Source organism: Antedon mediterranea, chromosome 8 (genome assembly GCF_964355755.1).
Source record: "Antedon mediterranea chromosome 8, ecAntMedi1.1, whole genome shotgun sequence".
NCBI lineage: Eukaryota > Metazoa > Echinodermata > Crinoidea > Comatulida > Antedonidae > Antedon > Antedon mediterranea.
The window spans coordinates 13,360,852-13,373,975 of NC_092677.1; the positions used below are offsets into that span (position 1 = coordinate 13,360,852).

General features: G+C 32.6%; 1 long non-coding RNA gene across 2 annotated transcripts in view; it reads right to left on the reverse strand.

The window, feature by feature from the left end:
* The window catches only part of LOC140056862 (uncharacterized), a 213,314-nt gene extending 201,022 nt beyond the window's left edge, over positions 1 to 12,292 (reverse strand). For both annotated transcript variants that reach the window (XR_011846835.1, XR_011846836.1), the window contains exons 1-2: positions 12,170 to 12,292; positions 9,871 to 9,978 (exon numbers count right to left, since the gene is read on the reverse strand). This is a non-coding gene — a long non-coding RNA (uncharacterized lncRNA). The remainder of the gene's footprint in view (positions 1 to 9,870; positions 9,979 to 12,169) is intronic.
* Between the last annotated feature and the right edge of the window lie 832 nt (positions 12,293 to 13,124).

The window sequence follows — 13,124 nt, forward strand, 5'->3', positions numbered from 1 at the left end:
TTCCCATACTCCGGTTTCGGGTGCTAGTTTGGTGTTTTTGTCTTTTTGTTCTCTTCCTTTTGGTTTCCACTCTTTCTCTTTATTGTCGAGCGCATAGGCTAGGCATCGTTTATTTGTGTTATATAAATCTATCTATCTATTATTATCTGTTATTGTCAGTTACTTGATCAACTGGGGTGATAACCGACTGCGGTGCTAACCGACTGCAGTGCTAACCGACTGCGGAGCTAACCGACTGCAGTGCTCGCCGACTCCGACTGCAGTGCTAACCGACTGCAGTGCAAACTGACTGCGGTGCTCACTGACTGCGGTGCTAACCGACTTCAGTGCTCGCTGGTTGCAGTTCTCGCCGGCTGCGGTGCTCACCGACTCCGACTGCAGTGCTAACCGACTGCAGTGCAAACTGACTGCGGTGCTCACTGACTGCGGTGCTAACCGACTTCAGTGCTCGCTGGCTGCGGTGCTCACTGACTGCGGTGCTAACCGACTTCAGTGCTCGCTGGTTGCAGTTCTCGCCGGCTGCGGTGCTCACCGTTTACAATGCTACAGACAGTGGAGCACACTTCATGTTGATGGAACGAAGTGGCCTTTTATGTTGACTTAAAAATAACAGTGAATAAATTAAGTTAAATTACACATTCTAAAGGAATCAATATAGCAGTTATATGGGTACTATTGAAAATGAGTGGCCTGGAAGCCATTTGTTCAAACATGTCCTGCATGTATGTGCATACAATGAATAGCGATTTCATCCATTTGACTTAATTAGTGGAAAATAAATAATTAAAATTGGCATATTTAGAAGGAAAAAATAGCGCAAGTCCTTGATACAAAAAACAATTAGTCTGTATCTCAAACAAAATGGTGATCTATGGGCTCTCGCAACGATATACACAATTAAATAGCACTTAGAAAAGCGCCCTCAAGGCACACATGTATGTCAAAGTGGTTAATAACGATGTTGTTTTAGTAGGTGTTACCGTCACATTGATAGATAACTATGTACTTTTTCTACATGTACAAATTTATCAGTTGGTTAAAAGAACAGGCTATATTTTACAAATCCGACATATTTTGACTAGGGGCACAAGAGTAGGACAGCTTTGTGGGGGTGATTGGCCCCTTGTTGTTGCTGCATGACATACAAACTTAAAGGTTGGCTGGAGGAGATGAAGGCTATTCATCACATAGTTTAATATAGTAATTAAAGTCACTCAAACATTGTTAAAGTGCACGAGGATGACAAAACCCAAGGCAAAGATGAGCTATATGGCGAAGATATTGATGAATTTGAATGTCCTAACGAACAACACAAACAATTTATCTCTAGATTAACGCTACATTTGATCTTTTTCTTTTTTGACTTCAAGGATTTTAATAAGATTGACATGATGATAAAAGGGAGAAAAGTGTCAACTAGTAATTAATTATAATGTTGATTAAATTAACTAGTAGTAAAATATTTTGAATATTATGAAAAAAAATAACATTGTGCAAAAAAAGGTCTTCTGCCGATTTCAGAATATTCTAAAGTTATCTTGGCTCAATAGTGCCCAAATCTATATCTAAATTTGTTTATAATTTGTTTTTATTTATAAAAAAATATTGGGGAGATTTGTTAAGACTGGTTTCCAATACGATGTAACTTAAGGAAGCATGCAATGCAAATAGTTTGAACAAAAAGCAACTAATTTTCGAACAGCCACTTGTGGTTGGTCAAAGAACAGATAAAGCAATTATACTTTTCCCTGCCCTGACTAAAATATCATACTCTTTTTTTGTTCGTTTAACATAAGGGGTCATAAATAGCTGTCTCAATTATAGGTTCAATTCTTTGTTTATGATTGTAATTAAAAAGATAATATGCAAATTTGATGTTATTGTTGGAATAATTTATTTACAAACTTTCTCTTTTTGCAATTTAAAGACGACTGACTGAAATACATTTGTACCAGTCTTCACACTATCAAACTTTTTGTGACAAAAAATGTGATTTGTCCATATATGGACATGATGTCATGTCACTACCATATTTGGCCATATCATTACCATATTTGGGCACATCACACTTTTTTTGTCAGTGTAGACAGAGCTTTAGAATAAATCAAATCCCTTTGTTTATATTTCTGAAATGCATGTCAGTGTGTTGGACCAGTTTCTATGTTACCTCACACCATAATGACCCTTATGGTCACAAGTTATTACACTGCCAGTTCATTCTCCTGCTGGTGACATCAATCCAGCCTTACCTCTGCGAATCCATCCTGCGAAAAACATCAATCATTCAATCAGCTTTCAAACCGAATTACAGTTTATCCATCACGCACCTTACTATCAATCATGTTACTCATCCATCAGACTTTTGCTATCATGTATCTACCAATCCATTCATCAATCAACCCTTTGCTTTCAACTTCTTCATATCTACTATTACTTAATCATTATACTACTCAACAGTGGCAGCATGTTTACACTTACAGTAAGGTTAACAGTATTCAAAAACAACTTTACCCATATGACCCCTTAAAACACCAAAGAGGATTGAAAACTCAAGCAAGAAGATTGCTCTAAAAGGACCACCCTCTTCACACCAGCATACATTGTTACAAGTTGTAACAATTTGTAACATAGTTTAATCTCATGATTTGCTCCAAGTTTTCATACACACATATACAAACCTTATAGAAAAATAGTTGGGTGCTATTTTATTTGATATCCTCTGGTATAATCCCATCCCCACATGAAATTGGACCGACTTCAGGGGTTGGACTATACTCCGGGAGATCCTAGGTAAAGAAAAATTTCTTGTAAAAACTCATATGAACTGGATAGAGAGAGGCCTACGTCCAGACCAAAAGTCTAGACATGGGGATATGCATGTTTGTGAAGTCAGACATAAAGTATGGGGTGGGATTAGACCCGAAGTGGGATTAGACCCGAAGTGGGATTATACATACTGTACTACGGTACTATAATTGGTCAGTTTAATACCAGGGTAATTACACATGTACAGTAACAACTTGGGACATCCCGTAACAACAAAACAGGTTTTTCCACAAATTGTCTTCACACTATGCAAACATGGTTACAACTTGTTACACGCTGTTACTTTTTGCAGATGTGAAAAGGGTGCAAGTTTTAAAAATGCCAAACGTTACTATTTTTCAAGATCGTTTAAAAGTATTTTGATCATTCTTCCTCAACAAACTTTCCTTGGTTAAAGCAACCAATGCAGTTTGGGTGAGTTGACCAAGAGGAAGTTGCAAAAAGCGTTTGTATTATAAACGTTCTAGTTGAATCTAGCCATTCATTTTGGTTTGAAAAAAAAAAGTAAAGTGCAAATGAGACCTTCTAGTTTGTAACACCTGTCCGCATTAGATTTATAATTATGTTAAATATATCCGCCAAAGGTTACATGAATTAGCAGTATGATTTAAAACAGGAAATACAATACGTTTTTTAATTTGCAGTTGATTAGTAAAGGACAAAAATCTATATATGTGAACATTCTAAAAATTATAATTTATATGATTTAAAACTAGATGGTATACTGATCACATTTTTTCTTCTTCATAACATCAAAGTTAATTTACAGTTTATAACAATTAAAATTTATATATAAAATTTATCTTTTTATGTTTTTTAATATTTTGTGTCTTTTTATCTTTAAGAGCTTGTATTAAAAGGTTACACACAATTGGCCAAAAGTTGTGACGTTTCTACATTGTAGACAACTTAAAAATTGATTTTCTTTAACTAGAGAATATTTTCGAACATCAACAGCAGTATATAAAGCTAATTTATAGTTTATTACGGAATCTGTATATATATATGGTATAATCCCATCCCCACATGAAATTGGACCGAATTCTTGGGGAGACCCAGCTAGTCTAGAAAAAAAAGATTGGTAAGCATTTCTTGTAAAAACTCATCTGAACTGGATAGAGACAGTAGTATATACAAAGGTAATTTATAGTTTATTAAAAGGACAGAATCTGTATGTGTACATTCTAAAACAATAATATATTTAACTGTCCAAAGGGGCAATAATGTACAAATGTGCATTTTTCTGGCAATACAACAACCTACATCCTGCATTCTCAGCTGCTCGCTTAGATCCAAAGCGTGTAAATTGTTTATGCTACGGTGGTACAGGGACGTTTAAAAACAACAAGATTTTCTGGAAAAAATTGGATTCAGGAATTGGAAATCAAGTTGCAATAAAAAGACGGCCATCATGTATACTATGGCTGCTATAAAATGAGTAACTTGCACTTCTGTGTTTTACATCTGTCATAATAAATGACGTTCTTGTGAACATCTTGATACTTTAATCCGTGCATTACCTTACAACTTGTTGTTTTACGCCAACGTGTGAAGGTACCCTATATTTTATTAGCCACCCATTTATGTTTGAAGGCCAATAAGTTTAATATTTAGTATATCTATTCATCAATATAAACCATTTAAAGTCATTTAAACGTAAATAAAAACAATCCCATAATACCAGAGTTTATAAATGTCGAAATTCGTAAACTTTAAGTGTTTCACTAAATGGAAACTGTAAATTGATTTTGAACTGGAGTTCACACTTGGTGTTACTGTCCTAAAGAGCTTCAGATTATAGGGTCAATTCTTAGTATTCTAAACTAATACTATAATATATATCATAAGAATTAACTAATAAATAATACAGACTGGTTAAACCTTAAAGAGTAAAAGAAACTTACTCAAAAATTATCAGAAATACAACGTTAATGAATAGGTTTCAAAATGAAGAATCAAATATACTGAAGGTAGAATTATTATAAATCCCTCTGACTTTGACCAGGGAGTAGAACAGTTGAAGATAGCACACACTACATCCTGTCATGTAATGGTAATAGAAACATTAAATAGAACCATTGAATAGAACTTTTCCCATGCAATAGAACTTTTACCGTTCCATAGAATACAAAATTAACCAATCAAAGGATACACACAAGATGTGTTGAATGAAATTATGTATCTTTATGGAATAAGACGAACATAGTATTATAACATTTTTATTCTTTCTGTTCAGGGTTAAAACTATTATTATACTAAATCTAAACATCGTTTACTACAGAGGGCTCACTTCATTTATATCATTTAATGCTGGCCTCTGAAGATTGTACGTCGCCATAAAATGAAACTCAATTAATCAATTCTGACGTCCATAGTTTTGACTGAAAGAGAGAGGTGCATGTCAGGCCATTAGGAATTTGCTCACACCGGTAATTTTTTACCCATTGGGAAGCATGTACAGTGACCGCCTTTCGTTGTGTTGGCACGCTAGGTCTGTTGTGTTTCCCATGATTTAATAGTAGGCCTAACACATATTTCGCTCCAATGTGAATACTCTATAGCTGTCTGTTCTCTCTTCGTTTTTCTTACTATTTTAAAATCCTTGTAAATGAAATGTACAGTAAGTTTCACAATAATTTACACACCTTGAACCTTATAGACAATTAATATATTACAGTATACGTAGCTCTTTGTGATTCAATAGAATATTGTAAACAACATTTATTGCATGACATCATTATCTACACAGCAGTATAGTATACATAGTGCATTGAGAGCTTGCTTATATGCGCTACATAAGAATGAACTATTATTATTATTATATAGTATATATTCCTTTTAAATACTTAATATTAAATTGAAAACATTTTAGATAATTTCAAAAGTTAAAATCTAGTTTTAAGAATTATTTATTGATATTATATACTATTTTCTAATTTTAATCATTAAGTCTTACAAATTGGCATGATTTCAAACCGAAAAGGTCAATAGATTAAAGAACTAAAAAATAAAAACATTCATGAATTTCAATAGTAAAATTAAATTACATTCATGATTAATTTAAATAAAATTAGATTTCTGATTTCTGAAATAACTTGTATTGGAGGGTGTTATCTTTTCATTTAGTTATGTTATCCCCTTGGTAAGTAGGCACGATATAGACTTTGGGGTTACATTTAAATTTACATTTTATTATAACGAAAACCTTTACAATATTTGAGACATTTAGGAGACACTAGAAGCAAGAAAACTAAGACCAAAAAAAATAGGCATGTCATTAATTATTAAACCTATTTAGATTATGAGTAAACATAAGAAACAAACGTGACAAGGCACCCGATATAAACAAAAAACTATCAACGTTTTACACAATTTATTTGTTGAATGATTGACATTATGAGGGCAATGAAAAAAAATCCATAATAAACTGTAAAAGTTTATTCCCCCATTATTACAACATCATGCTCAGTGAAGTGGAAATGATAGTCACATTAAACGGCTTCATTAACATACTTTAGAAATCGTAGTTTTCTTATGAGGGCTGGAAAATGACTAACCTTATTAAACCAATTTACCTGGTACAAAAAAAAAAAGAATTTAATCTATTCATTGTTTTTTTTGCATAATCAAAGTCTTTAAACTAATGTGGGTATATATTTGAGCAAGTGATTACAATAATCACTTATTTTTTGCTTTAAATTACATTTTTTTCAGGTAGATCATTTTTTTAATCAGTTTTTGGTCAAAATGAATAACTAGTAAGTGAAATTAAAATGACATATTGAACAACAAATAAAAAAAAAATTAGTGGGACAATATCTTTAAGTTTAAAGAATCTGCAGTATTTTCACCCTGCATTTTTATGGAAAATACTGTATAGTCATTTGAAATTTGGTAACAAAAAAATTGAAATTCCACTATAAAGTTGTTAAATCTAAAGAGGGCGCTGTAAGCATTTATTTTAGAATCAGATGATCAAAATTGTTTAACCATTATGATAATTTGTTTACACATGACAAGTTAGATCAGTCTACTCTCTTGAACAAAACCTAATTATAATTGCATTGTAATTAACACAATAGAGATTAATTTCTTTTGTTCCACCTAATTATGTATGTTGTTGTGTTAAATCAACAGTACAACACTGGCATATATAGGCATACAATTTACTTCACTCCATCCATATTAAATTTTCATTCTCAAAATCAAAATATATTTTGCAAAGCTAAACAAAACAGAGTAAAACAAACAGGAGTCTAAAGATACAAGGATAAAAAAAGGAATAAAGTTGTTGTTAAGATTTGATTACTATTAAACTAAAACAAAAAGTAAAATAAATTTAATGGATTATATCTGTAAACAATATACCAAAAAAGTAGTAATTTTGTAACATAAAAAGGTATACAAAATATTATAGTCGTACGGTTTAGGTAATAGTTATTACCTCAATTGGGAATCCAATATTCAGGAGATACCTGTACTATTTATTTATTTTTTTCACTTACCAGTGAAACGAAAGAAGGAAATATGTTTTACTAACATTACGTACAACCCCTATTCAGGGAACAAAAGGCGAAGTTTCCATTAAAATGGGTTCTAAATACATTATTTATATTGTCCATTATGCATTTGTTTGTTAAAACCTATTTTAAAGAATTTAAAATCTTCAGAATTTTGTTAAAACAGCACTGGAATGTTTATAAAACTATGATTTTTTATTGACTTTTATACTATCAATGAAGACGACAATATACATCTGTAATTAACCTCATTCACATTATAAAATGTTACCGCTTTCTTAGAATATTCACATGAAATGAGGGGTTAATTGTGTGGGTATAGTTTTCATACTGTATGTAACTTATACATCCACAAACTGATTATCTTCAGTGTATGTTCTCGTATCTTTTTGTTCATAATACCATAGTGGCCTATGATCTATTACAAATTACTGTATATTTGATTCCCTCCCTTCAACTATTATAACTGGATATACAGTAGCTTAGATTTATGATCACATCAACTTGTATAACTAAAGACAATAACTTGATTTTGCAGTCAGCATACAGTATGCTGAGTGCTAGAGTCTGGCCCAGATCTGTCATTTGGAATAATGATTAGTTACAGGTCTTTTCTTTTATTTTATCTTAAATTGGCAATCTTCCAAATGTTGAAATCTAATAATTATTACATCGTTTAAGTTATCTGGACAAAAAAGACCAATTTATAAAGCTTATAACTAAATCAGTTAACAGGTCAAATAAAAAAAAAGTATTGGATTAAAATTGAAATCAAATTTGGTTGTATCAAATAGAACAGAACATTCGAAATGAATTATAACACACACAGAAAAATATTCTATTTCAGTTAAGTATCAAGAAGGTGATAAAGGTTGATCACCTTTAGGGTCTATTTCTGCCATGGAGGTTTGTAACTCCATGGTTTCTGCTGCATAGTGCCGAATAAACAGATTATTTTAAAAATTTAATTTTTATATTGACCACATTTCTCCTAATTTTTTGCTCCAAAATGACTGTTTAAATCAGTGGGTGGTCGTTGAAAACAATCGTTAGAATTACCCAAAAATTGCTATTGGTCCTGGCAGTTAATTCAGTGTTCGTTATTTTGTGTTACAGCTAAAAGTTGCTAAGCAATAACCGGTTAAATTGCGTTCCAACACCGAATTCAATGGGTGTTTTTAACCGCTTGTTTTGCGCTGCATTTTAACCAGTTAGCACAAAACTTACCTGTTTCTGCTCCCAAGAAATTGGAGTTAATTTATTCAAACCATTTTTATTTTTATGCAGCAGAAACAGGACCTGAGATGGCAAGACACACTTGATGACCCACAGCATATGGATATGGATTTATTGATAAAATATGTATTTATGCTTTTACACATGCGGAAGTCGCTATCAGAATGTTTTATTTTAGCGACTACGGTACTTTAAAGTTTCGCTAAATCCTTTATATTTACCACTGTGCCCTGCTGGAGATGCAGTTAGAAGTAACTGTTACAGCTAGGTTTCTGGCTTTATACAGTAAATAATAGTAGGCCTAATCATAACAGTTGTGAATTAAATTTATAAATTATCAAATATAAGAAACGTAAAGTTTAAATCTGAACTGTTAAACACCAAAAGACATTAAAATATGTCATGGAAAAGCCGAAAAATGCCAGAGATGTTGGGGAAAAACCTGGGACCTCTGGCCAACAACTTTAAGGGGGAGTGAAGAAAAGATTGTAAAAAGATTTGATTGTTGTTCATATCTCTTAACGATTTATCTATCCTGTAATAATTTACAGCTTTTGTTCCTTCTTTCATGATTTACACATCAAATGGGGAATATTTTAAGGAAATATTCTGGCACTGTTATTGTAAGATAACAATATCCGTAAATTATGTCCAATCTCAAGCAGCAAAAAAACACTACAAAACTCACTGCCACAGTCAACAATAAATAAGGTTACGAAAGAGTGATTTACGAGGCAACTGATGGTTCTAAACCAACGACCTCGAAAAAACATCAATCAATCAAAGCAGATAAACATATGCCTTTGATCTTTACCCACTCAGATCTGGGTTTTGCAGTCAGGGCAGATTTGAGCAGGCCAACATGGGAACTTCACGATCTGCCACCTGGGGTCTGGATATAATCCATCAATCAATCTGTCATAAAAATCTGGATTAGCTCATCTTTCAGTCAATCAAAAGTACACAAACTCAATTCCCTGTTGGAGAATATATATTAGGACAAAGAGACTACTGTATAGATATTGCACAGTTATTGTATGCATATGGTTGCAATAATAAACATGTATGAACATTGTATATCTGCCAAAATATTTTTTTATGATGCGTGAGAATTTATTAATTTTACAAGATTCTTCAATATATTTAGCATGTTACAGTAACCTCTACTGGTTGGTAGCAACACCAACAGTATGTTGGAATACACACAAATCTGCCTTATATAGCAGTGCAACGCTATTTAACCCAAATATTACAGTAATTACAACATTGTTATAACTGGGTAACATACCTTTAGTATACAAATGATGAGCCGTTTTAATATCATATATATCCAAGTATGTTTGGTAGAACAAAAACATGTTATGTTCTGTATAGCCGGTTCAATTCTATGCAGGACCTGAGTATAAATAAAATAGTTAATTAAAGTATTAATACAGTACATAAAAATTTATAAAATACTCTTGACATTTCAACCTCATGATTTTATCATCTTTGTTTTTTATGCAGTTCAAGCAATGTAGTTTCTTCATGTTGCAGGATGGAATAATATGTTTCAATGTTCTTTGTGCTATTTTCTGTAATATAGCACCATTACATTGAAACGTACAGTAATAATCTTAATCATCATGGTGATTTAAATGCAAAAGTATTTATTCTGGCCCTCAAGCTTAACTGGAAACTGAGGAAATTCGGAGTTAAACAGTAGGCTTATATACTATTGCACGATCATGCAATATGTACTATTGTATGATCAAGCAATAGTACATACTATTGCACAATAGTAATTTTTTTTATTTCGGCTGCCATCTCGTTAAATGTAGTCCATCTTTCAACTCATAAAATATTCTCCTCCATCCAACATTTATTCTTTGTACAATATATACAGTAATGTCTATTTACTAGCAGAAAATGCTAATAAATAGACCTATAGTATTGTGATGGTATCATGGTTTGTTTTAATGGTTATTATCAGTACTATATATTGAATAATAAAAAGACATTTTTATTAAGAATAATAAAAAGATCACCTCTTCAACTATATATTAATATTACATTCTTATAGGTATATTCTGATATATATATTTTGTGCCTGAACTAATTAGTCACTAATGATGGTAGGGGATTGCTAATCACTACTGTTCACAGTTTTTTTTTAAACGTACCAACACAATGAATAATATACAGTAATAAGTTTAAAAGGTGTTGTGTTCATTTGATTCATTTTGATATCATTGTTAATGATTACAGCTGGGCAAAAAATTAATAATAAGGCCAAATATATATCGAAGAGTCAACCCTTAATAAACTTCAGGGGAGGGGATTGTCTTTTTCTTAATGTACTGTATTCAATAGGTCATCGACATTGATTCATGCTACCATTCTGAAATAAACTGACACCAACCCTTTATATATGAACAAAATGAATCACTACTTCCAACTTCAAGAAACAATTTAATGCAATAAAAGTGTTCATGTATGCTAGCGATAATCGAATGTTTAAATGATGTTATATCAGAATTTTTTTTTCCATTTAAAAAACAGGCAGCTCAAAAATTAGGAGAGGGAGGCACTTAACAAGTACATATACTTTTGGCCTAATCAATGTTTAAAATAAATATAATATTAAAGTGCAGACACTTTCTCTCTGCACTAGGGTCTTAGGCCTACAGGTTTACCATACATTACAAGGCCTGGCCATATCAATTTGCTTAATAAATATGCTAAATTTCATCTTTTGTACTGATTTACATGTCACCAACCTTAATCAAACACAAGTATATCAATTTCAAAGCCATGTATGCATTACTGATCATTGATATGACAATTTTGAATCAAGCGCGAAATGAACATGACCATATTGCAGTTGCAACAACACTGAGCACTTGCAGTTACTCAATGGATTTGAGCATTGCACCATTTAATAGGCATAGAAATGATGAATAATAATCATGTTTTTCTCCAGATGGTGCTTTTAAACAAGGATTGCTTGATTTTTTGTTAGCAACCCCTCCACTCCAGAGTTTGCACACAAGGGCTTCAATTCCAGTCGTTGGTGTCAATTAAAGAATACCAGAGTAAAAAAATACCCGAAAGTCTGCTTCAAACTGCAGAAACACACCAAAACAAACCGTTAAAGGTACAATTTGTGTTTGGGGTCAGAAGACCAAAAATGTATTTATCATCCATAGGGTAGTATTAACAACGCTTCTTAATTATACTTCTGAATTCGGTTTGATCTTGAGTGCCAGTACTGTATGTTTTTTTTTGTGCAGAATATCAATGGAGAAAAATGACATTAATGATTTAAAAAGTGTTTTGTTTGTTATTTTTAATGATGAACATAATTAGGCCTATGTAGGCTATCGTCATAATGCTCGTTCACAAAGTCGTAGACCTAGTAGTAGGGTGTCCACTCATAATATCCGTATCTAGGCTATCACGAAGAAAAGCCAGGTGCATTGCCTTGGCTTCACGTGTTCCTAGCTAGCTAGGAGTGGTGGGGGCTCACAATTTCTGAAATTGCTAAGTTATTAAAAACACGTATGAGACCACTATCAGTGACATAGTCTTGATTTATATATTGTTACCTTATGAACAATACAGTATTGTGTAAAGCAGATCACACAGGATTAAAAAAACCACACATTGTTATTAAGCAGACAAACTGAAATAGGCCTACACCTGCATTCCAGGTATGTCCAGTCCAGCGTTGCCAGGGATAAAATTAAATTATGCCGTAACATGTCTCAAGCAGGGAACATTTTCGCCAGTGTAGCGTAGCAAAAAGCTATACAAAACAACCTTATTGCTACACATTTTGAAAATTGTGTAGCAAAAAATACAATACAATACAATACAGTTTGATTAGCAATATTGCTAAACAAAATTTTTAAATGAAAATTTTCCCTGTCAAGTAATGCCAGATTGGGAAAAATAATGCCAAATCCACAAAATGTGGCCCTAATTATCGCCACCAAAGGTTGCATGTTTATAAAACGTCTGTAAATAGGGCCTAAAATGTTATCCCATGTCGTTCAAATTTATTTATTTATATATCGCTATCTAATCCAGTTTGAACAATACCATGAAAGCTCCAGTGGTCTGATGGTTAGAACATCTGCATATCAAGGAGGCGGTCCGAGTTCGACCTGTGTCGAAAATTAATTAAATTTCAGTATATCACCGGGCGGTTTAGAATTAATGTTCTTTGCCTGATGTGTTGGATTCTCTCAGCTATACTAGCTGGGGTTCGAATCTGTATGCATTTTAAAAAATAAATATGAAATGTTTTTGAAAGAGAGATATTTAGAGAGTCAAGTTAATTTAGGATAATAAATGTAAAAGATTAACAACAACAAAATTTCAACAGTGTGGCGCCGCGAATGACTATCAATTTAATGTAAGAAAAAAGGGAATTATAATTCTCTTGTTACGTGTTTAGAAAAGAATTTATATCTCATCGTTGGTATGTCGGCGTTGTTATGCAAATGAGTGTGTGCATGAGGTGTAGTGGGAAAGAAGACTATCGTTTGGATTCTCTCA